This window comes from Labrus mixtus, chromosome 22, assembly GCF_963584025.1.
Source record: "Labrus mixtus chromosome 22, fLabMix1.1, whole genome shotgun sequence".
Classification (NCBI taxonomy): domain Eukaryota; kingdom Metazoa; phylum Chordata; class Actinopteri; order Labriformes; family Labridae; genus Labrus; species Labrus mixtus.
In genome coordinates this window covers 15,216,578-15,243,179 of record NC_083633.1, presented here as the reverse complement: position 1 = coordinate 15,243,179, position 26,602 = coordinate 15,216,578, and the positions used below count along the sequence as shown (strand labels likewise).

Genomic DNA, 26,602 nt, shown 5'->3' with positions numbered 1-26,602 from the left:
ATGTACCTTAACCCCAAGGCAACCAAGGCCCCTCAAAGTACTGATGTATGATATTTTGTTGTCATATCCTTTTCTGGCCCGTATTCATAAACATCCTGAGAACACTCTGAGAGCTCCTAACTTAAAAATGTTCTATCAAGGAGTCCTAGCTTAGGAGTGATGTAGAAACATTCTCTAAACAAGGAGAGGACATACACTTGTATCTTTGTGGGGAGGTATGATTGTCCTTGTTGACAGGTAGGATGCACTCTTCAAAAACGATTTCTTCTTCAACTGCTGATATTTAGATTAACTGACTCATGTTTATTTACCATGCTGACAATTTTAGTATTCAATCTTAATGGTATTAACATGAGGCTGTGGCAGCACTTGTATTGTTTGCTAATTGACAGTTGCAACAGACCCAAATCATCACTGCTGCAATGTTTCATTTTTGTCAGCTGACAAATATCTTGATGTTGTGATTACTTTCATTTCCAGCAATGTTGCGTACTTGTGTTGGTAGGGAGATGTGCACGCCTTTCTAATAAGATCTACCGCCAACATGATCCCTGCATGATCCAATCTTTAGCGTTTAATGAACTCTCTGTCATTCAGTGTCTTGAGGAAATTTTCTCCTCTCCATCTTTCCTCCATTTTCCCCTCTGCTTGAGAAACACTTTACCCTCTTAAAAGTCCTCACCACCACTCCAAAGTGTTTCACCTTTTTATGGGATGAGATGCTATGTGAATAGCTTTTATCTTTACCAGGATCTGGTCTTAACTTCAATGGGAAATTCTTAGAAAATAACATGAATCAAAGGATTTTCTTAGTATTTTGCCACTCAGCTCTAGGAAGCTTCATGAATACAGGCCCTTGTTTCTACATTCCCTGGAAAAAAAACAAGAGTAATCTTGCTTGGTGTGAGGTCTTAAGTGAGTGAAACCCATTCTAAGTCGTAATGAGGTCGGGAAAGTTTCTGTACTGATTGACCCTACATACTTTGGTATTTCCTTAGGATCAGACTTACTGCATTACCTGTACAATAGGAGAGGATGCATAAAATGCGGCAAATCCTAAAGTCTTAATCCAATGTCGACATGAAGACCCTCTCAGAGCTGAAAGTCTGCAGTTAAATCTCACATTGTTTCATTTCAAACACAGTGAGCTGGAGTAAAGCCAGGAAGCAATGAAAGGGAGAACAATGTGACTCTCTCCAAATACTTACTGACTGCACTGTGTATCTGAGGAACCCATCAGCAAATAAAAAAAAGTAGATTGTGTTGTTGTGGGCAGCAAAAGCACTTCGTGGCAGTTGCTCTTGTATTTTGAGAGAGTTGAAATGTAACAATTGATAAACAAGCCGTCCTGTTTTGAAAACTGGCTGCCTCTTTGCCCTCCTTGAACAACCACTTTGTAACATCATGGAGCCCCAATAGAAATTCCAACTGGGTGATAGACCTGCATGATATTATTCATATCTGTCCACATTTGTATTCCGCTCCATCTGAGCCATGCTAGCATTGCCATTTTGCGATAAAGGCATCTATGATGTGGGGGGGTATATAAGAGACAACCACTGGGTTCCTCCTCTTCCTCTCTATCACCCCGTATCTCTCTCAATCTTTCTCCCACTCTCTTTGTCAGTCTTGCAGTGGCTTGATGGCCGTAGCTGACAGATGACAATCTCATTTCCATTCAGGCGTGCTTCCCTGCTATCTAGGGGCTAAGCCATGCAATAGCTATAAGTGTCACATTAAATCCCAGCCAGGGAGATGGGAATGGCAGTGTGACAGAGAAGCCATTCACAACCGCCATTATCTATGTCTCTGTGGGTGACACCCACAGATAGAAATGTGCAGCTGTAGTGCGCCCCCCGCAGAAGCAAAGGCATGTTTAGGTAGCCATGATCTTTACAATGTCCCAGAGCAATCTCCTGCCTGACACTGGCTGTGATTCGCTTCACAAGTTTAAAGTGATGTGTGTCTCCCACTTGACAGCCGCAGCCATGGTGACAGCAGTGATGATGACAGTGATTATGCTGGTCATACCAATTCTGATCAATGATCATGATGATAACGTCCAAATTATTATGATGATGAGTTTGATGGTCAGGCAGTAAAAGCTATGATCAATGTTGGGCTAACAATTATGTATGTATGAGTTTATCATGATGGATTTGCCAAGAAAATTGCCTCAACTATGAATTGAATTCAAACATGGGCAATCTAAGACCATTTCTTTAACAGCAGGATGCAATTACCTTTGCTCAAATGCAGATTGAGGAGGTACCAAGCCAAATAATGGCTAGCTCTTTAGTTGACAGTGATTAAAACCACCATTCATGGGAAGAAACTGAAGAACTCCTGTAATTATTCCAGCCAGTGCACATGGATATCCCAAGTCCTATTGTTCAAACACTTACTGGCTGCAAGCATTAGGATTCAGACCTTTAATAGGGTTCATTATAGCAAAGGGGATAAATAGCTTGACATGCTTGTTGTCTGGCACCCATACGATCAACGACCACAAGCTCTTTCTTCTTCCCAAATTAACCGGCCCGAAACAACAATACCAGCACCCGGGAAAGGGCAGCAAAAACTTCACCTGGCAGTCAAAGACAATTACCCGGAGAAGAATGCTCTCCTCCGCATTTAGCTGATGAGATTTTGGTGAGGTGCAAAGAGAAGAAGTGGAGGGGAAAGAAAAAATAATCCCAGTCCAATTACTGTGAACCTGAAGAGATTTTGGAGCTCTCTGGATATCGTGCGAGTGCTCGTTTGAATGGAACACTGGCAGAATAGGAGAAAATGAATTATCGATTCTAATTACACAGGCCCGCGATTCCCTGCTCTCTGTGTGACAGGCCTCTTTTCAGATCTGTCATTGTAGACCCGGTTTATGGGAAAGGCCGGGACATTAACATTGTGCACTGATTGGAGTTGTTAAGTGACTGAAGTTGTTAACATTGATTATTTGGTTAGTGTTTGAGTTGCATGATGGGTCATGGTTTTAAGGGTTAACTTGCAAGAACAGTCCTTAAATTCTCCCCTGCCACATTGTCAGTAAGCATCCCAGTAACAAGTGTTGGTACAGTACAATTTCTTCTTTATCATGAAATACTGTATCTCTGCAAATAACTGGCTAAAGTTGTGGAGTGGCTTTGAGTATCACTGTTGGGAGTTTTGCAGCTGAGCTCAGCTTTGGCTGCTCTGCATAGATTATTAGCATATGTATGGAACATATTTGCATGCAGAGCCTTTCAAAAAGTTCCCTAACACACTGCTGTACACTGCTCTACCTACCTCCAGGTTTGTGTAACATCCACACACTGAACCTGAAACACATTTTTTAATGCTATCTTGCCCAGGTTTCACATCTGAGGCATTTTAGGTAAAACAATTAAGCACACGGTTTCTTTTGTTTTGTATTCGACAAAAAAAATAGGCACATACAAATATGAATCCAACTACTGCTTGTCCTTCCATGCTGCCTTCATCATATTGCAGTTTTCTGCTTGTCTTTAAGCTGACTTTTAAACACATCTTCTGCGCATGAACTCACACGTGCTCTGCATCATGGTGATGTGAGCTAGGGGTGGGCATGAGGCGTCTGATGGAAACAGGACAGGCTCGTTCAGAATACTGATGAGATCTGGTGCGCATTCTTCAGATGCTGAAGTCAGACACACACACACACACACCTTCATTCACACAATCTCCACCTCTGCGATCCCTGTTGTGACTTTGTACATGCTGCATTTATTGGAATGTACTTTAACATGAAGTCCATCGTGTCAAATGAATGTCGACTAGATTCAGAATGCCTGGAGTTGTACTCTCCAAAACTTAGATAGCAGTTTTACTCCTTTTGTCGACCATGTCCAGGCTTGTACAGTGCAACATACACTCACCGGCCACTTTATTACGTACAGTTGTTCAAATGCTCTTTAATACAAATATCTAATATATGAGCCAATATATTGCCATCGGATTTTTTCTCTCCCAATATCGATACCAGACCAATGATCCGTTGTACTGTACATATTTTTCCCCTTTACGTGGAATATTGAGATTACGTCGTCAGTTTTATAGTTATTTGACACAGATGCTATTTGAGAGATGTATTGCTATCTGCTGTCCTTGCAATAGATGCAATGATTCTGTCATAGGTGTACAATATGGAATGAATATCTGTGTCTGTACATAGTGCATGTTGGGAGGCAGAAAAAGCATATACAACAGCAAAGATGTGCACAATTGTGTGCAACTTAGACATGGCGCCATAATGGAGGACACCATGCAGTGATAGGGGGCAAAAACATGTATGTGTGTGTGTGTGTGTGTGTGTTTCTGTGTGTGTGTTACGGGGTGTATGATGGGAATGGGAGGATAAGATCTCATTTCTATTTCTTGGCAGAGCGAGCAGTGTGGGGATGATTCAGGGGGGGGGGGGGGGGTTCGCCAGGTCGCAGGCACACTCTCAATCCCCTATTTACTGTATCCACTGATTCATTACATCACATGCAGTACTGTATAATCCTTGAACGACGAGGGGAAGATGGGCACATAGGGAGGCGAGGGAAGAGTTGAAGAGAGATATGACTGAGGAAAAGCAGCCCCTCTGTGACTCTGTAGCAGCCCTTTGAAATAGGAAAAGAAGATAATACTTTAAAAGCATTAAAGAAATCTCAAATATCAGCAGCACCGGCTTCATATTGCCAGATTGGATATATCCCCATTATTTAATTTACTGTCTCTTTTCTCAGTCTTTCTTTCCTCACTTATCAATTCACTCAAGAAATGTGCAGAAGGGGGAAGGTAGGAGTGGGGGGGGGCACATGAAAAGAAATCAAACATCCCCTGTGTGCCAGTGCGCTTACATGAACAGATTTACTAGTTTCATGATCCCCCCACCCCTCAGTGTTCTCACTGCCAGCTCTCGCTCTGTGTCTCTCAATCTCTCTATCTATCTCTCTCTACCCTCCCCTACCCTCTCTCCCCCAAAACTCAATCTCGTATTTGCCAGTGATGGAGGGGAGCTCGGCAGTTTTATGCCAGTCGCAGTAGAATATATTAAACTGCAGGAAAAATATAAATAAATAAAAGGGTGGGGGGGATCTATCTGTCCTAGTTTCTCTTCATTGAAAGCATGATTTGGTCGAGCACGCTGTTTCATTTACTTATATCTTTTTCTTACCACTGAATTCAATGCAGTGTTGAGTATGGTTTGTATCGGAATATTGATATTGACTGCCTGAGGCTGGTTTGAAATGTGATTATGTGGGGGAAAAAGAGGGGTCACTATGCTGTTGAGTAAGACAAGAAAACTTTGAGTTATGTAACAGTGTGCGCTTCTTGGAAAGAGAGTAGTGTGTCTGACTAAGTATGCTCCTATATTATTATGTCAATTATATATTATTATGTCAATTAGTGGCAAATTGCAGTCAACAGCTAAGCGACAAATCAACCTTATTTTGTAAGGAATCAGACTTCTCACTGTAATAGCACAACACTCTCTGATTATACATACAGTCTGGATTATTCTTAGCTGTCCAATGAACTAGAATAGATTTGTTTCTTAAAGCAACCATGCACCTCGCAATTCATAACTCTAAGCCTTATTATTCTTATTTCTTCAGGGGGGGGGGGGGGCCTTTTGGTAAGTTCACGTGCGAGATGTACAGAGGCAACATGAGAGCCTGTAATAACACCTCCTGTCTGTGTACAAACCTCTGTTACACAGACAACCAGCTGTCACACACATTGTTAAGAGATGAACCAATGAGGCTGTAGAGGAACTCAATGACTGTTTTGACTGTGTTGGAAGTGTTCTGTGAGGATTACAAGGAGGACATTGACAGTCTCACACACTGCATAATGGAATTCATTAACTTGTGTTGAATACAGTGTACCCTACAGGACTGGACACTGTTTTGCCACTAGTAAACCGTGAACTACCCCTGACATCAAGGCTCGCCTCAAGGACAAAAACAGGGCTTTAAGGTCAGGAGACAGGGAGGAGATGAAGGCAGTGCAGAGAGAGCTGAGGAGGAGCTGCTCCGCCTGGTGATCTCATCAATTGACCTGCTTCAGTTTTACTATCAGCCAGGCATCGGGGTGGATGATGCTGTCATCTACCTCCTGCAGCGATCTCTCTAACCTCTGAGGGGCAAGCTAGAGCACATAGGAGTCAACAATCACCTTGTATCTTGGCTCTTTGGATTACCTGATCAACGCGGGTTAAACCAAAGAACTGGTGGTCACAGACCTTTACCTCTCACATCATACAGGGAACATCCATGGGATGAACATTGAGATCTTGTGGTGGCCAGCCATCCTATACTGAGTGGTCTACTGGAGCAGCAGCATCACGGCTGCAGACAGAAACATACTGAACAAACTGTTGAACAATGCCAGCTCTGTTCTGGGATGCCCCCCTCGACCCTGTGGAGGTGGTGAGAGATGATGGCAAAGCTATCATCTCTGATGGAGAACGTTTCCCACCCTCTGCATGGTTCTGTAACAGCACTAGGCAGCTCCTTCAACGACAGGCTGCCCCACCCGCTGTGTGTGAAGGAGAGATGCGCAGGTCCGACCTTCATGCTGCAGTCAAACTGTTTAACCAAGCCTGCTCCCTGATCTCTCAAAACACACACACAAGCTGGACACAAATCAATTCAACTACATGTGCAATATTATTATATTATATGACAATATCTGTCATATTATTACAATATATGCTGATGTGTATGTACAAAAATATACAGAACTTAACTCTTATGTGCAGTGTATGCATGAAAGTGTTTTCTATACAACTGTGAATGTTCAGACTACATTTTTAACAACTGCAGCTCTTCCTCCTCTTCAATTATTTAATTCTGCACTGTGTGCTCTTTTTTGTCTGTCCTTGCTCTTTGCTGCTGTAACACTACATTTTTCAGTCGTGGGATAAATAAAGGTTTATCTTACCTTTTTTTTTTTATCTAACAGTCCTCAATGGAAGCAGCCCAGGTTTGATTCTGACCTGTGGCTTCTTCGCCGCATATCATTCCCCACTCCTCTCTCCCTGATTTCCGACTCTTTCCACTCTCCTGTCTCTGCAGTAAAAGCATAAAAAGCCCAAAATTAAACATAAAAGCACAGCACTGAATAAACTAAACTAAACTACAACACAGGACACATAATACTAACCAACACATTATTAAAGTATATGTTATACCAGAATAGAGAAACTCACTTTTGGAGTCCGCCTCAAGTGGCCACTTGAGGTAATGGAGTTTATAGCATATGTTTGCATGCCTACTGTCGCACTGGGTCCTTTCATGAATCAATGCAATTGCTTTTTTTTTTATAGAAATGGGGAAGCAAAGTACATAATGCCCATCAAAAAAATTCAAGATCAAAATAACTTAATTTTGCTTGCAGCCAGAGCAGATCAAAACCTCCAAATTATTAACCGTTTTTATAAAACAGAGAAAGCAGCAAGTCATCACATTATTTATCCACAAATCCCAATATGAAGACCAAAATAACAATGAATCAATCTTACTTCAAATTATTGCCTGTGTATGCAAAGCCTGATGTAGGGTATTCCTCTGTACCACAAAGCCCTATTGTTGTTTAAAAAAACAAAAAACATCAGCATTTCCCTGACTGACATGTTTCTGTTTTTTCACAATGAACATGGGCATTGTAATTTATTTTGAGTCAATCCCACACACATTGTCCTGCTGCCCTAAATACTTGCTAGCATTGTAATCCTTGGCTGAAAAAAAATGCTTAGCGTGCACTGGTAAGGGAAGTTCAAAAAACATTTAAAAGGGAACAGGAATATTTTAGCTTTAAGCTGAAATCGGCCGACAGGACAGGGAACTGGGACAGCGTGTCGATTCGGACTGAAACCCTGTTCTTCCTGATCTTTTAACTTTTTTTTAGACAATAAAAAGCATTGAATATTGCCAGGGTTATCCTTTAAGCGATTGGTTGATTATGAGAATTGTCAATCCCATGATTGTTTCAGGGCTAGACAGATCTATGCTATTTTTAACAGAGCTACAGTATGCCAGTGGGAACTGAGCGACATCCGGCCTAAAAGCCAAGCCAGTGTTTGTAGTGTTAGCTAGCTAAGCTTCTAACAGCACTCACAGTTCTAGAAATTCATGCATGTTGTCTATAAATGATTAGAACTTTTGGAGTAGAAATCACAATATGATATTCATCTCAAGATAAGGCATGAATGAACAGATCACTTTTGCGTGGGCTGCCGTCTCTCTTGCAACAAACTGAGCTTTATACAATCTCTTGCTGCAGATTGGACCCGGGCAGCAGCAGAAGGAGAGATGAAAAGAAGAGGAGGAGGGAGAGCAGGAGAGGAAGAGATTGAATACGTGTGTGTGAAAGGCAGGCAGCAAGGGGAGATGAAAAGAAGCTTTCTTAAGATGGCGAAAATCAGGTACAGGCATCTGAAATGTGTAACAGATGATGTAGAGAGCATGCGAGAGAGGGGGGAGGAAAAAGGCAAAGTCAAGATGGAAAGGCCAAAACTAACAAAGACATAAAACAAATCCAAAGCCGGCTGACATAGCTGACGGATGGAGACGGGCTACAGGGAGATGGGTAGCGGTTATTGAAGGAGAGTGCAGCCAATAACCTCCCTCAGGTGCACTGTGTAAAGTCCATATCCAGAGCCAGCATGCATCAACTGTAATAGGAATTCCCTATTGACGTTAGATGGAGGCAGGTGGGAGTCCGTGGATCTATTCTTTCAGACTTGGTGGGAGGAGAGCACAAGCTGACACTGGCTGCATTTATCAGATCTTGCATTTCCCTTTTCCTTGACTCCCTCTCCCGTCTTACCTCTGACATCCTGAGAGCATGTGATCAATACCTCATGTGTCTTTTGCTGCCTTGACATGACTGCAGAATGGAGGAAGCAGCAGGCAGTCAGACACCAGGAAGACAAACAATAGCTGGCGGTTGTTTTGATTCGGGTGAAGAGTTGAATGTGTCGCGGGGTATCTGTAAAAGGTGTCACAGCTCGCACAGCATGATGTACCTCCATTCCTGGGATTGAAACCTGTTGGTGCGCTGTATCCACCTGAATGTTTCATGAACCCTCAGAGTCGATTGTCAGTCTAATGTCAAAGTCCGTTCACCCTCTCCCTCTCCAATTTACTCCTAACACACAGTTTTGTGTGTGTCATTCATGACACTTGCTCAAAAGTCCACCAAGATTGTAAGAGATGCATTACCTCCAGTGTCATGTCCTCCTGTTGCTGTGGCACACAGACATGGCCGGAAAATCTCTGATTGACGCACTGGCAGTATGATGGCTGACTTGACATAGACAAGTGACGGGTGACACTCTGACACCCAAGTCTCACGCCAGCGATGACAGCGCCTCATGGATGACAACACACTCTCAAAGACTTTCTTTACACGCACAAATGTACATTTTTCAAAGAGAATATATCGTATGTGTCAAGCACATGCCACACACAGCACACGCACAGCCCATTTCTTTCAATGAAACAGTCTCTGATGCTCAACTTATCTCTCTCTCTCTCTCGTACACTTGCACACACAATCATAGACAGACACACACTCACAAACACTATCCCATCTTCCAAATCCGTCTTTTCCACGGCTCATTTCCTCCCTCTTCTCCTCTAAAAATGACAGTGGCAGATATTTCCACTCGCTCGGAAGGAAAAGGAGCAGATATATCTAGTTGAGTCACAAAATGGGGTTCAAATTATATTGCTCTGTCAAGGAAGCCTTGACTTCTTCTTACCAGACCTGACATTTGGAGTGTATCCGCAGGATACCAATTTCCTTCATTTCTGCACTGTGCTGACTCACTTTGTTATGTATTTTAGATGTGCTCATGGTCTATTAGATTTTGTTTTGCAGGCAGGATGTTTTCTTTTAGGAGATACTACTCCTGTTCACACCTCTCCTCAGATCATGGATAGCACATTTAATAGACTGTGGATTACTGCGGCGCCAAACAATCTATTTCTTTTTAGTTCTGTCAGTTTTTAAAGGTGTTGCCATTTAGTGACCTTTACATACAACATTCGATAAGACTAGATTGATGAAAGGTCATTGATCCAAAATGGGTTATCACAGCATCAAAGGCTAGGATATAATAATCTCTGTGTACCCGAGCCCTCGCTGGCCCCCCAAAAAAATTCTCAAGTTATATCAAGCTTGAGAAGAGTTTCGGACTTAATGCTCAAGAGAGTTGCTAAAAAAAGATAAAAGACATGTGTCACTGCAAAGGCTTTCACTGTTGGGCATATTTAATGAACAAAGGTTATCCCACATAGCTTTGAACTGTCAGTACCACATGCTTCTGGTGTTTTCGTTCATTTATATCAACCTGAGATCTGACAGTTGATAGCTAGCATAAGCTTCCACCCAGCTAGTACGGACCATATTGTCTTTCCAAGTCCATTGACATAACTTTACATGACACCTCTTCAAAAAAGCTCAAAGCAAGAAAATTCATCAGTGTGCAGGCTGGCTCTCTTGAAGACGCAATTTTTTACAATTCACTACATCATAGCTTGTGCTCGCCAGCATACTTTCAGGGAATCCTGTTAACTGTAATAGGTTGACGTAGTTCTACATTTAACCTTCACGCTACTTTTGTAGTTAAAGACAGGTATTGTAGTCATCTAACATCTTCTTTATTTCCTGACTAAAACCTTTTCATACTTGTCTTTATGAAACTTTTCCCTTTATACGTTTAATGTAATTCCCCTACTAGGATCATTATGAAAGGGCACCAGCATATTATAAACTTTATAAAAAATGTTATCAAAAGTATGGAAAAAGCTTATACCTTGTATAATGATTTTGCAAAGGTTTAAAGTCTCTGATAATACCAGATTATTTTTACTATCATATAGAGTTTGAACACTTTGCTCAATGTAAATGAATCTATTTGCCATCCTGCCGGGCTACTAACTTTTCACCAACTTCCTTCCAGTTCAAAACACAGCTAAATGTTCTTTCCTAATCTAAGATTAGAGTCAGTGACACACTGAGCCTGGTTAAAGACACCTAAAGGAAGGAGCCGAATGGAGACAGGCTAATTGAGAAAAAGCAGATCCCTTCCCCAGGATAGGCTAATGCTAATTCTTGCTGTTTGAGTTCAGGGGAGAAGAGATGACATTACAGAACGGATTTATCCTATCCCTTACTCCTCTCTATTGAACCTTTGTAATGAGTATTTTGTAATGATGCTGAACTCCCCCTGTACAAATCATATATTTGTGAGATAGATAGAACGAGACAAAGGAAAGGAAAAGGAAAGAAAATGTTTTCACATTTTAACTGGCTCAAGTTTGATAACTGAACATAAAAACTCTGGAGGACAAAATGCATACACATACAAGAACAAGTGCACATGCACAGTAAGGGATGGAAAGGAAAACAAGCTGCTGAAGTGGTGAAAACTATCTTACATAAAATCCCCAGGCTTTGACCTAGTATTGAGAGGATGTCGGGACTTACTGTACAGCACCAAGGTTGTGGGCTAAACCATACAAGATTCTCCTTTGATTTCTCAACTTCCAACGCAGAAAAAAACAGAGTTAAGAATGAAAAGGGTTAAAGAGTTGAAACCATTCTTCGTGCTATCACCTTCTGATCTCTGCATCTTGATTGCAACCTCCAATCCTTCTGCAGTGGAAACAATAATTGTTATAAAAGAACAATTGTAATAGTCCTCCTGAAACAAAGGCTCAACAAAATACTGGTTGTGAATTGTGTAATACTTGCAAAAGCATTGTAACCCTTATAAATGTTTTAGTAATGAGAGAGCCTCTTTGTTGGTCTTCCTTTCTTTACTTTTTCAGACGCCGCCTGTAGTCAAATCACTGAACACATGATGCCAAATTGAAACGTCTGTTTTTGCCTTTGAACATTCATCCGTCTTTGCATCCCGCTGAGATGACGATATTTTGCCTGTCCGACACAGTTGTGCCTTTGAACTCTCTCTGATACTCACTCCAGCTGAGGACGAACTGCTGAGTCGTCCAGACCTGTAAACATTGTGTGTGTGTGTGTGTGTGTGTGTGTGTGTGTGTGTATGAATTATAAGTGATGTGTATGTGACAGCAGAGGAGGCTGTTGGACAGCAAGGACGTTGCATAATGACAGCTCCATTAGTGGCCCTCCTGGGGCTCTATAGGGGCCATCTGATCAATCTGGCCCCTGCTTGGCCCTTGGCCTTACTGTACCTGTGGCCCTCAACTCACGCTGCGCACACCAATCTATTGGCAAGCATTACTGATACAAGGGCAAACATATGTACAAGGATACACATACATTAAGCCGGCAAAGACATTTTAAAGACGCCTATAGTGTATGCATGCATCATGACAGGTGTTATGAATATGCACATACACATACCCAAAGTAATCATCATGTACAGTACTAATACAGGCCTTTAGGTGCACACAAATACCCTCACAGACATCTGCACACATGGATACGTACACAAACAAATAAAGCATTCCCACCTTCCTGAGCTAGCATGTCAGAAGGTTATTCACACTCCTTCACATTCTCTCGAACACAAACACCTTTTAGATCTGTCAATATAAGACACTCACACATAAATTGTAGAATCATTTTTATCCTAGATGATTCACTTACAGTGCTGCTGTTAGAGGGAACTCATAGTTTAATAGTCATCAGGTGCAGTTTCCTTTATAAACATTTTCTTTGATTTATCCATCCAGTCTATGTTTATGTCTCTAATAGTTTAAACCAAGGAACAAATCATTTGAACACAATTAAGTAATTGCATATTTTATTTAAGTAAAAGTCTGTAAGTATAACTTTATTGTTATCAGCAGCCAGTGAACCAGTTAAGTGTATTGGAGTATTATATCCATCTACATTCCAGCACTGACTGGAAAACTTTTTTGGAAAACCCTTCTGTCTGGGGTCAATTCCAGGTTGTGGCTCCTTTCCTGCATGACATTTCCCACTCTCTCTCTCTAACTGGTTTCTGACTCTATCTACTGTCCTATCTGAATAAATGTGAACATGCATTCTAATTTGAAATTTAAATTTGCAACAAAGCAGTTGTTTTGACTCCATATTTGTCACGCTGCCCTGTGTGATCATAGCAAGTTCAAACTGCACAGTTCAAAAGGTCACCTGGATCAATAACCATGCTTGTTTGGAATGTACGGCTGCTGTGTGTGTGGCAGATTGATCTCCAGAAAATATGAAGTTGTCCATCAAATAGCCTGTTAGAACCATTTGTCTTGTTTGTATGTGTCAACAGGGAACACTTGTAGACGAGGTAAACCCACTGATTTTTGAATGTCTGGGTTCTGGGATCTCCCGTGGTGGACAGTTGTTTTTGGATGTCTTTGTATTGATCATCCCTGTGCTGTAAAAAAAAAAGAACATTGTATTTGAGTGATATAACCAAATCAACAAATAACAGAAGTCCTGCAGTTTACTTTCAGAGAAGGTATAATTCTCTCAGCACAAATGTGTGTGATGTATTTGCAACTTTATCAAATCCATCACCAAAAAATCTCTTGTGGGCTTACTCCCTCATTACATTTGCTTCCCCCCATTTCCGCGTCTCTTCCAGGTTATGAGGCTAATTCCTCACGTCTCCTCCTATATCTCCAATCTTCTTCCCCGGGTGTTAAATTATGGATGTAACTTACCTGACAAGGCACCGAGTTACATAAGCCTCCCTCCGTCCTCTCACCTGGATCCCAGCGGCTTCATTATTCTGTGTGAGGATCATTTGGCTGTGAGTAAGCCCTGCCCCGCCACATGGGAGCTGACATTAATATTTATTAGGAAGGCTTTTTGGAGAGAGAAGATACCAGGCAGAAAAGGAGAGAAAGAACATGTGTTAGAGAAAGAGATACTTAGTGTGTGTGTGTGTGTGTGTGTGTGTGTGTGTGTGTGTGTGTGTGTGTGTGTGTGTGTGTGTGTGTGTGTGTGTGTGCACGCGTCTGTGTTACATGTGCAAACAATCGTGAAAGGTTCGGGCGCAGCCAAAGGTTGTGAGAGTTGGACAGATCTGACATATAGAGGACGTTGCAGCCATCTGTTTCAGGGAAAGTGAATAACAGTTTACTTTTTTGGGTGAAAGCTAATAGTGTGTGTTTTATCCCCAGGCTAACAGCATGCTGGGTTATTTATTTATAATTTGATTCAGTGGGCCAATAGTGTACCCTATTTTTCTCTGCACTCTCTCTTCCTTTCCCTCGAACGGAGCATATGGAATAATGAAATATGGGGCCACGAGATTTAAAATAAAGTTACATCACGTTAGAATAAAATGAAATGAAAGATGAGGGAAAATAGACTCTTATACGAGCGCCTTGATGAATGTACATTATAAAACGATAAATCTTCTTTCAACTTTAAATTATTGAACTTGCTCGTAATGAAAGCTTCCATCTGCTTCATATATTAGCTTAAAGATGTATTAATATGAACCCCATTCATTTTATATTTTATTTATGTGATTTTCTTTAACGCATAATATTAGAAGCTGTGCCCAGAGATCGGGTCTTGTTTTTATCTAATCTGAACAGAATTTTTCATCAATGTCTTGGATGACAGATTATTTTCGACGATCTCTTTAGCATCTCTGCATCTCAGTGAATGATTCCCACCTCCTGTTGGGATTCATTATTGTATGTTTAACAACAGCGGGATCAAGTCCTAATGTGTTTGCAGTGGCTCCAGACCGTGTAATCTCATTTGTTGTTCGGCCTATCTGCTCTCTGGCCAGCACATATTCAAAGCAGAACTCATTTTAGGCCTGATGTGCTCTCCTCACACTAAACAGATTCAATCACTGGACACAAAGGGTATTATTACATTTCACCATGTTGGGTTGAAAACTCATGCTGTGGCTGCATCCCACCTAGGAGAATGTGTTTTTATAGTTATGAAATGTAAAGCCACTGGCTCACTGATCAATAGTTGCTACTCTTTGTTGGATAGGACGGTGGATCGAGAAGGTAACCATGGAGTAAGAGTGTGGAATGACATGCAGGAAAGATGCCAAAGGCCTGACTCCAACCAAGGCCGCACGTTGGGATGACTATAGCCTACGTACATGACCTAACTGCTAGGCCATCTGTGCCCCAAGGTGGTTATTACTTTTGATTTGTCAACTGGTCAGGTCTAGAAGTTTTTGAAAGTGAATTGAGTCATTTAAAGGTGAATTTACTCCATGACTGCAAGCGCAGGGAGACGCTAAAGACGGTGCGTTGAAATGGACAAAAAAGAGATTCATGCGATTAGAAAACATGAATGCATTCATTTTGGACCTTAACTGCAACGTGATTAACATGTTAACACCCACAGCCCTAAACATAATTAGTCAAATTAATATCATATGTGTAAGTTAAGTTGCTCTAGCAAAGACTTATCACCCAGCTACATGATTCATCTCAGTTTTAAGAACTATTTTAGTGTTGTTTGTTTTGGTTTTTCAGCCTGCAGCTCTACTGTTTGAGCATATTATCATATTTCTCCAGACTTTGTTTTTTTCCCCATACCAGATAGCTGTTTTCAAAATGCTTTAATAGTCATTGGTCACTATCTGTCCATCACAAAACAGCACACAAAAATTGCGACTTGCTGATGCACAGTCGTTAATATTTAACGTTTCTGAGAGGTTTTAGTTCATTCTTGTTAAATAAATGTTCATTTTTGCCTCGGTTTTCATCAATTATTTCCTTGCTTAACAACTTTGAAAACACCCCAATTCCCCACTTGGATCACAAAGCCTCTGAACAAACTATAAATGCAAGTGATGACTCAGTGGAAAGCCAAAGGGGAGCATGACAGGACAGCTTTTAAATTAAGTCTCTGGCCCCAACTCTGGCAGCAGTATTGAACAGAATGCACGGTGTACCTTAAATTTATACGACACATCCAACCCCGCTGGTGTAATATTTATTTCAAAACAGCATTAAATATTCAGGGCACAAACTATTGGAGGAAAGTTTTACTAGCACCCTTAAATAATTCTAATGAAAATCTGTGGATAACATAGGTAAACAGACGTCAAATAATTTGTAAAAGAGGGGGCGACCTAAGGTGGAAAAGACTGATTTTGAAGTGTGTATAAAAAACATAATTGGTCATTTGGATTTATTTAGTCTTACACAGAAGCATTCATCCTCACTCACAGATGCAGAGGCATATGGCCGACCCGAGCAACAGCCATCTTTCCTCAAGAGTGATGTGTTTCCGCTCTCCCAGCTGCTTGGCATAGCACTCTGCCTAAAACTGCGCTCAGAGATGACAACAAATCAACCCTGAATCGGCTCTTAAGGGGCACCTCTTGTCACACAGCCTTCAAAGTGAGTGCTGAAAAGTCATTTTACCACTTTGAAAGTAATTCCAGGTCCATTAGGGCTAACCTTTTAAATTCCGACACTCAAAACAGATAACATTTCAAAAGTTTATTTTCTCTCTTTTCTTTTTCTCAGCCTTGTGAGTCATAGGAGGCGGCGAACAACAAGCACTCAGCTTTATAGATGATGTGTGACTCATAGTTTTGTTCAGTGATTTGCTTGATAATTACTTAGATATCCACCTGTGAGATGTCTTCTTATACACAGACGTGGTAGAGAAAACGAGCGTGTTGCACAGAAATGTCATTAATATTCGCCAAGCAGCCTTTACTTCTCTTCTACCTGAGTGACACTTGTAGCTATAATTGGGTATGGTAACTAATACTGTTCTGTTACATGTCAAGAACTTGCAAGGTAGAAAGGATAAAGAACAAAAAATAGGTTTAACTGGTCTGGTATGCAGAGGCTTATTTTGGCTATTGCTGTGTTACTCCCTTTTTTTTACCCTTTTTACTAAAACATGAATGTGTTTCAAGCATCAATAAATAGTAGCTCAACCAAAGGACTGTTAAAAAGTCAACAAAATAGTTCCCTTTAGTACCAATTAAACAGACCACAACATGATGGTACGGCCAATCCAAATACTACAGCATAACCTCTGCGTGTATTGACTTGAAAAAACGACATAATTACTAAAATTTTAGGACAATGAATATGATATTTTTTAGAAAATGAATATGTCAAAGTCTTTCTTTAAGATACATTTTCAGCCTGGTCTCACACAATGTTCTTCCCCCCACACATATGAAAATTTCTAAATTATTCACACACTCAGTGATTTAATAGCTCCATGATATATAAAAGCGCTGTACCACCTCGGGGTTTAACCCATATGTTTGCAATGAATATGGATTTGAGACACACCTGACAGATTGAGGTTACACCTAGAGCTGCAGCCAAGATAAAGAATCCTGAAAAAAAAACTCCAGTACAATTACCCCTATAGATCGACACTGTCAGCGATGGAAATTTAGTTTATACAATCGAGAATAGGACGCACTGTGCTACATGTTCATATAATATATGCAACTGATTGCATACAATCCCTGGAGCAAGTCGGGAATACATGCACTGAAACACCTTTGCCAGGTTGAAATGAATAAAAACCCATTCTGTGTTCATGCAAAGGTCTGCCAAGCCAGTCCCTGGAAAAACTCCATCCCCTCCAGCCACCAGCCTGGAGGCCTGTAACACTCTGAGTTTCATTAATAAGATATAGTGGGTTCATGCCACAGGGGTTCAGGGAGCACTCGCTCCACTTTAGGACTATAAACCTCCTGCTCTTCCCTGTGACCACTCGGCTGATGCTTGAAGGTAGCCCAGGGACGCTTGTGCCACCTTTTGTCCTTGGTTATGTTATAAAACACCAGAATACACAGATGAGAGTTTGTGTGAAACTATGAGTTAAAAACATCTACAAGATGTTAAAAGGAGGCGAAATGAAATGAAAGGAAATGAATGTGTTTGTGATCAATCGGGCTGGACAAAGCAAGCAGAGTTAAAAGAAAAAATTATTCAAAAGGAAATCCGCTGAAATTCAATGAAACACACAGAAAAACACACCTACGTCCTTGGACTTACTGTACACACAACCACACTTCAAAAGTGAACAAGTGTGGCTTTGAATTAAAGCTTTTCATCACAACACCTGTTGGTTCGATATGCAAGTGTTTTTCTACAAAATTCATTCACACTGTATCTCTTCTCGTCAGACAAAGTCAGGCAAAATCAATGTTACTCTTTTTCTACTGAGAATAAATTGCAAATAGCCTCCGCTTCTGTAAATGTGCAGAAAAACACCATCAGTTTGGAGGCTACCCAACAAGCTACACTGTTACCTCGAAGAAAGATCAATCGTCAAAGATGTAAACATGAATATATGAATGGACAAGTTGTAAACCTTTGTGCCTCCTGTGATATTTTTTTGTTTTGGTTTCAAACAACTGACCATGAAAGCTTTATCAAAGCGTTCTATACTAGACCACGCCAAAGCCCAAATAAAGCACTTTATTGTTGTTCATCAGCATGTAGATGAGAGGTAAATGTATTCATCTCATACCAGGAGAAGCTTGATCTGTATTCATACCCTCATTTGCATATTTCCCAATGATCTCTCTTTATCTACTCTCTCCCTATTCCTCTCTGTGTTTGTTTTATCACAAAGGACTGACAGTGAATTTACACCCCCCCCCCCCCCCCTTTTTATCACTTTCAAAAAGTAATATAGTTCTATAACCAGGGGGCTTGGAGTTTCTTTGATAGAGAACATGTTAATTAAAGTGGTCACATTTGAAGCCCAACATGTCTACTGATTACAGAGTGATGGTGGTGACACAGTGTTACCTTTCATTTTAGTATCTATCTGAACAAATTTCCTCAGACATCTGTCAAGTCCAAAATGTTGCATTAAAGCCAACTCAGGCACATTGATTAACACGCTGGGGTCTGATTTATGTGTCATCAGTTACATTTACTTCCTCTCTGTTCTCATTTTAGATCCCGGTTGGAAGAAATAAAACATTTTCTCAATGGGACGATTTCTCCAGTTGTGACCCAACCTCCCGATAAACTCCACTCTGAGGTACAGTAAAGCCATATCATACTTCATTCCTCATCTCTATTATATTTTATTTTAATTACATGCATCCAGGTGACACTATAGCACTCCCACAGCTCCCATATCAGTGTTTTTCTAACATATCTGATGCTCTGGATTCACATCAAACAATGTCGCTGTGCACTACAATAGGAGCTCCGCAACCACAGAGAATATATCTGATCCAATACATTATTCAACACTCGCTCCTATACATATTCACCAATCTGGAGTCAATTGAGCTGCAAGCCAGTACAATTGCAGAGATGTTCTCAGTCGAGCAAAAGAAAGAAATACAGGCCATAAGAGACAAGCAGCCGAGGACATTCAAACAGTGATAAAAATTCGATGGATCTGTTGCGTGAAATTGTATTCAGAAGATGTTTTTTCTTTTTTGTTGCTTTCCTTAAACTCCTAGCCGTGAAATATTTCCACTTTTCAAAGCTGTTAAAGATTCAGTTATGAAGTTTCCAAGGGCATACATTATTGTCCTTGAATGCATTCATCTTCCGTACACTCTTTTCTTTGCGAGGGCATTCACTGCTGTGTACAATACACAGTACAATGTGAACTGACTGAAAAGCCCCGACATGTTCCCAAAGCCAATGAATTGTCAGTTATGGGTCCTCTTTTTCATGACGGACGAGACTGCAGTGCACTTTAAATGAAAAGTCCCCACCTTAAAAAAAAGATCCACTGACTGTAGTTTGTTCCCATTTTACACCCTCTACCTCACACTTGAAGTGGTGGCGTATGTGCGCTCCAATTCCCAGCATGAATCAATATACTTTGAGCCAAATGTCAACATTGGTTAGAGAGAGAGCAGCAGGCAGAGGAGACAAAAATACAGAGAAGTGCATTGATTCATTATATAAGGTGGTTTGTGACATTATACGGTGTATCTCTTGTCCGAAGTGTAAGACTGTGAAAGGGCATTCCAATTCATTTACAGACACGACAGGAAAACTTTTTTTTTTTTTTTTCAGGGATCATATAGCATCCATCTTTTCTTTCAAAGTGGCTGCTTTTTACTCGTATCTCTTGACTTTATAGATACTGTGCTCCTGCTTATTGATCTCTCTGCATTCAGCAGACTCCATTAGAGCAGTCCTTACTAGTGGCAGCATGTTTTGTTTGATCAGTCATTAGCCACTAATCATTAATGCGCCTGAACATTTTCCTTTTATCTTACACACAGACTTATCTGAGGAGGCATTCGATTAGTTGGACCTGGCAAGGTTGAAGAATTTACGCCTCGTGTGAGTGTGTATGTATTATCATTCAAAAGTGCATTCCTGCCGTATAGATCTTGAGCAGGTTGAGCTATTGAAAGTCAATGAAATGCTTTTATTAAGTCAGGATGGAACAGAGGAAGGCTCTTTGTTCGTCTTATCAGCAGAGGATGTAATCCTTCTCATACGTCGTGACTTTTTGCAAACCGTACTTCTAAGACAGACGATTGATTGGTACCATAACAAGCCTTCACTTCCTGCTTGTACACAAAGTATTGCAGATCAGTTATGCATGGTTTCTTGGCTTGTGCTCCATATGTGTTGAATGTTTTTCTGTATTAATCAGTTAGCATACATACGAGGTGAGACAGACAGAGAGGAAGATGTGCTGATAATTAATTGGATCTCACTTGTAGTTGACATTGACACAGTTATGCTCGGCATTAGTAATGTGATGTTTTACATCTGTAGCAGGATCATGCATGCATTATTGCATAATGTCTACGTCTACCCCACCTTAATTGGATATGTCTCAAAATGACAGCAGTTGGAGCGCCCCTGTTGTATGAAATACATTTACAAATTGCTCCTTTTAATGATTTTTCTCTCAGGCTATTTCTCCCTTTTGTTCTTCTCATTCTTCTCTACAAACGTGTTCCTTCCTCTGCAGTCCTGTCCGTCTTTCCCATGCCTACTTTCATCATCCCTCTACCTCCCATCTCCAGATAGTTCCCAGATATTTACATCTCCATTTACTCTCCTTTTTTTCTTCATCACATTTATTTTAAGGAAAGTGCAGGCAGTGAGCAGAAACCTGCAGCCAGAGGTTATGTGATTGATAAATCCCTCCATGCCAGTGACAGAGGGCTCCTCAGCTTCAATCACAGTATTGATTGGCCAAAATTCCTGCCGGTGTTTATGCACAGGCACAGTTAGATTGCTGCAAAAAGCAGAAAAAGTCAAAAGTTTTGAATGAAGGAAAACATTGAAAACATCAAGCATTAATGTCAAAGGACTAAAAATGTAACACTTAGCTCTCCATTCAAATACCGCTCACGGAAACTGCCTGCTTGAGTCGGGGGTTGACTGTTGATAAGAGTGCAATCATAGCGCAATATGTTTGATGGCGCATCATTAATAAGGCCGCTGCAACTCAAAGAAGCTTTCCATAGTGATCCTTTATCAGAACAATTGCTGCGCATCCATAAACTGGCATGTTAACAGAAAGCTCTCTGCTCCGCCACACAATGATAGGCTTTATGAGAAATTTAATAAGCCCCTATCCATGTATTGCCCACATGCCTTATCGCTGCCAATAGAAAAATATCCATTTGGCCTCTGACATCTTCAGAATTATGAGCGCTTGCTATTTACGAGCCCGTCCCTATTCTTTACCCCCTGCCACCAGCCAAGCGCACATCCTGACATATTGCTTCAGATTTTCAGAACCCTTTTTTCCCCTCCTCCTATTCTGAAAGGGCCAAATATGAGCATTAGCCTCTCAGCCAGTTAAGGCAAGGGCCGCTGAGTGGGATGCCTCTGATCTGGATCTGCTTTAGAGAGGAGGTTAATAATATCTTTGAGAGCAGTCACTAGCAACAGGACCTGGCACAGTCCCTCCTTCTGATCAGTGCTTTGTGGGGGGCAGGGCTGGGGCGGGTTGAAGCGGGCACAAGCACGGGCAGGGAAGCAGCATTTACATACTCATGTGCCAAGAGCTGATATTTAATTACCCGCCTGCCAAGATGGTGGAATCACTTTGCGTGTTGTTCCATCACTGATCAGTGCCATCTCATGAGACTGCTGCCTTGCAGGGAGGGCCAAGGACACTGGCGACAGATTAGCACAGCAGGCAAGAGTGACTGGCGCGCACATGTGTATCTACCAAACACAGACCATTTTTTAAGCCCTTATACAATTATGAATCATGCCAGAGCCAAGCTTCCTCTTTTATTCTTTTGGAATCATTGTCTTTGTTTCTTTCCTCTTATGTGTCACCTCATATTTTGTCCCCCCCCGTCCTAAAAAAAGTAATAAAGTAGTCATGTTTATTTTGAAAACAATTTCACAAGCCCTCCGTCATTGTCACTTTGTCAAATCAGGTCTCATTGTTTCTGTGTGACAGCAGCAGGTTTGAGCTCTTTGCCTTCAGGGCGGAGTCTCTTTGGATGAAAACATACATACACACTCGTACACAGTCATTTACACTCAAACACACTCTTCACTCTGTCTTGCTCAGCTCCTTTGCTTTTGCAATGACGCACAGAGCAAAGTGCCAGAAATAGAACAGATCAGTTACATTCACCCACAGTGCTAACCCATTTTTAATGGATTCAACTGGGCAATATCAAACATGGTTTGTGTTTGAAGATTTCTAGCATTATTTTAGGAAGGTTGGTAGTTGTATCAGGGTTCAGGCTCACATAGTAACCATAGACTGTATAAAGGATGGGCATAGTCCTAGTGACATCATCCATTTGTTTCTGAAGAGGCTTCTGAAGCAGAAACAATTACGGTCACAATATTGGAAATGCTAATTCTACCTTACTTTTGATTTCATCCAGGCAAAGAGGTTGAGTTAAGGCGGGCCTTAAGGCTTCCTGGCAAACAGCTACAACTCATCCACCTGTCAGTCAACTTCACCATCCCTCCAATTTCACAAATATATAAATAACTTTTAGGATTTCTAAAATCTAAACTGATAAATACAAACAGTTGTTACCCATGTACAGTGTGTAAGAATAAAGAAATCAGCGTTACCCAGTGTTGTTGTGGACACTTAAGGAACTGCTGTTTTTTGGTCTTTCTCATTGGCTACATTTTTGACACTGATAGTACCATGATTTCACTGACATCAGTCATGATAAAAATAATGTGATTAAAAGGAGTTTAAAAGGTAAAAACTTCACAGAAGCTCAACTAACTTAAGTTGTTCCATATCTAGATATTGGTTATCCCATACACACTGTTTTTGATATTAAGCCTTGTACATCAACAAAACAACCATCCATGAAAAAAAGAGATAGAACATTTTTAACAGGAAAGGGAAATTGGATTGTCACACCTAAACGAGTACTTGCTGTAGTCTCACTTGAGTTAACAACTCTTAAAATGATTTAATTCTTTGAATTAACTGTAAATGTTAACCACTAAGTCCCATTCTGTGTTCAATCAAAAACACAGTGGCAGAATCCACTTACCATCTATTGTTTAGGGTTGTACAAAGTAAAATTACGCTTCTAGTCCCATTAAGAAATCACAATGCCAGGCTGAATAAATGAAACAATGGGAAAAGGAGCACAGTCACTGTCAGAAAGTGCCACCTCAAAAGAAACCATTAAAATACTGTCTGAGTTGTAATGCTTTATTGATAGAAAAAAAGAGTTCTCTTCCCCTACAAAAAAGTATTTTATCCAAACGACTTTTATACAAAACTCAACTTATTTTTTCTTTTAGTCCCAGACAAAAATGTAATGTCTTTTTGGGATTACTGAGAGAATTCTCTCCCTTTATTTTCAAGCTATTCTTTTCTTTTGATTCTCCCAAAATCTCTCAGAATTTTTGCTTACAAGTTGGCAAGAATCAGGAACATGGGCTGAACAAAAATGATTTGTGAACTTCTGCCAAGTTTTAAAAAAAGGGCTTTCAAGACTTTAGGACTCAATTTTAAAACCAAGCCTGTGCCATTTTTTTATTTTCCTTTTAGCATAAAAAATTACAGTCTTGATATATTCAAATACTAATTCTACTACTTCTTTAAAAAACAGTGACAAACTCGGGTGTTGAAAGAACAAGTGTCCACTTGAGGCTGGCTCCAAAAGAACTGGAAGTCTAATACAAATCCCCATTAAAACGTAAATTTTGACAGCAGAAACAAACATGTTTACAGCCTGGTACAAAAAACATTTCATTTTGAATAGCTCATGTCCCAATGTGCATGCATATGTGGAATCATTTTTTTTAACTCACTTGTTATAAGAGTTATTCATAGGTAGTTGTATTATTGACTGACTGCAAAAAGGACACGCTGTAGCTGTTTGAAAGGAGGCTTAAGGTCTGCCTCAGCTCTGGTCTAGGTCAGGTTTAAACAGCATTTCCAATAATGTGACTGCCATCGCTCGGTTTTAAAAAAGCACTTCAAAAACCAATGTGATGTCACTGAGAATATGTCCATATTTTTTTCCGAGACTAGAGGCTTTTTTACTCCACCTTTTCTCAGGTGTCAAGCCATATACATCACCAGCAGTGTGGCACAGAGGGTCACAGTTTGTAACCGTGCAATAAAATCCCGACAAGAAGCAAGAGCACTGAGATCACCTGTTGGGTTTGAAGGGTGAGGAGGGTGAGAGGAAGTCAAGCTGACATTGACATCTTGAGCCTCATTAAACCAAGGGGAATGACAGTAATGGCTTCCTGAAGTCAACATGAAGATTCAATCAAGAGCATTTTAATTTAGCAATTAAATGTAGATGTAAGCAGAACTGGATGTAATGTGACGGATGAGTTCGGTCCAGAACCAGACGCAGGTTCATACTGGTCTGAATTTAAAATGAGATTTGAGATGGAAATGCAAAGTGCCTGGGGAATTGTCCACATGAATCGTCGTTTATTAAGAGCAAATTAAAAATCTGTCGTTAATACACAAAGTGTATTCTCTTGAGCTTTCATTCATTTTAAATTAACATATTTCATTTAATTCATAAATGTAATTTAGTGTATTCTCGTAGCAAAAACAACAACAACAACCCCCGCAAGCAGGGCTTTTAACGTGTAAAACTCATTTGATTTTCATCATGCTGTAAAAGTCTCCAAAGTACTGCTTTCCTTTATTTTATTTACTTGACCTGTCAGTTTCTTTTAAGCAGGCAGAACAAATAGTGTTGACCTCGACATAACAGCACACCTGCACATTTCTCAGGGTAGCAAAGGGTTTTTCATGCTTCGGCAAAAACATCTTAAAATTGCAGGTTTCGGAATAAAGTGTGATATTGCACCACTTCTGTAAAAGGGCTCTTTTTATATTTTTCTTTCAAAGTACATGAAAGCACACAACATGAGGAAATAAATAAAACCCACAAGTTAACTTTGTACCACTTTTACACTTTCAAGTCTTCCTTAAAGGGTAATTTAACAGGAACACACAAATGGAAGAATAATGCTTCCAAGATGCTTTCACAGAACACTTTTCCACTTTTCTCCCCTCAAACTGATGTTGTAGGGATTCTGACACATGGTGAAAAACATGTTGTAACATCTCTAATTTCATTGTGGAGCAAAGCATAGAGAGAAGTACAACAGGAGTTTTCCTGATGTTATCAATTTGATTTTACACATTGGTCACATCATAATCTATATTTCTTTGCTGATCATATTTCCCTTGGTGTGACATAATGCATTCTTTTATGTGGGTTCCCCCTAATATGTTTGGAGGGAAAAAAGTTTGAAACGTCAGTCTACAACTATGTGTATTGACTTTAAAACCCACAAGAATCGAACACTACTGCTAATTGATTTTTACAATCACATGTTTATTACACCACCTCAGCATTTTAGATGGGCATTTATGTAAAGTCTCTGTATACATAGATATCAGGATGTTTGTCCAACTACATTACTCTGCTGTTTTCTGTTACTTCTCCTGCACAAACGTGAGTAGGCAGATCTGACGGGGCCGGACCGAGCTGGCAGCTAGCCTGTGTGTCTTAGTTAAAGGGCAGCCTGTGCATAATGCTGGCGCGGCTGAGTATCAGGGTCTATAATCTCTTCTGGAGCAGTGTCATCATGGCGGGGTCAGAGTCCCCTCTCCCCGGCACGGAGGAAAGAGGAGAGCGGAGCGGAGCTGACAGTCTGGACACCATAGGCCAGGCTCAGAAGAGCTGCAGGCCATGCAGGCACAAGGACAAATGACATATTGCAGCACACATTATCATTTTTACTCCAGCATAGTATTTTAGACTTAAAAATGATAGCAATCTCCCCACAGGCATGTGATTGGTGCCTCAGAATTATGTTAGAATTAATAGCATTGGGTGCTTGAGGGAAGATTTTCTATAAGGCCACGACGGCTAACTAAGCATGGTGACAGGCACTTTTTAAGTATTAAGAAGAATCAGTGAACTCCTGCTATATTAAATATTAGGTGTGCCTATTGTGATTGTTAAACCACTGCTTAGGTTGGCATTGAAACAGCTACCGTAACACAGCTTAGTTTAACACTTAGCTCAGCGCAACCATTCTAGAAATAGAAATGCAACAACCGCAGATGTTCTAACAATGTCGAGAAAACGGCCCCCGGATGCCATATTTGTGTATTCTCTTCTTCAGATGATTGCACCAATAAGCTGAGGGTGCAATCCACCATG

General features: G+C 40.6%; 1 long non-coding RNA gene across 1 annotated transcript in view; it reads left to right on the top strand.

Annotated features, from left to right (window-relative positions):
• The window catches only part of LOC132956746 (uncharacterized), a 166,278-nt gene that overhangs the window by 115,263 nt on the left and 24,413 nt on the right, over positions 1–26,602 (top strand). Inside the window, exon 4 of the long non-coding RNA XR_009666083.1 lies at positions 18,909–18,993. This is a non-coding gene — a long non-coding RNA (uncharacterized LOC132956746). The remainder of the gene's footprint in view (positions 1–18,908; positions 18,994–26,602) is intronic.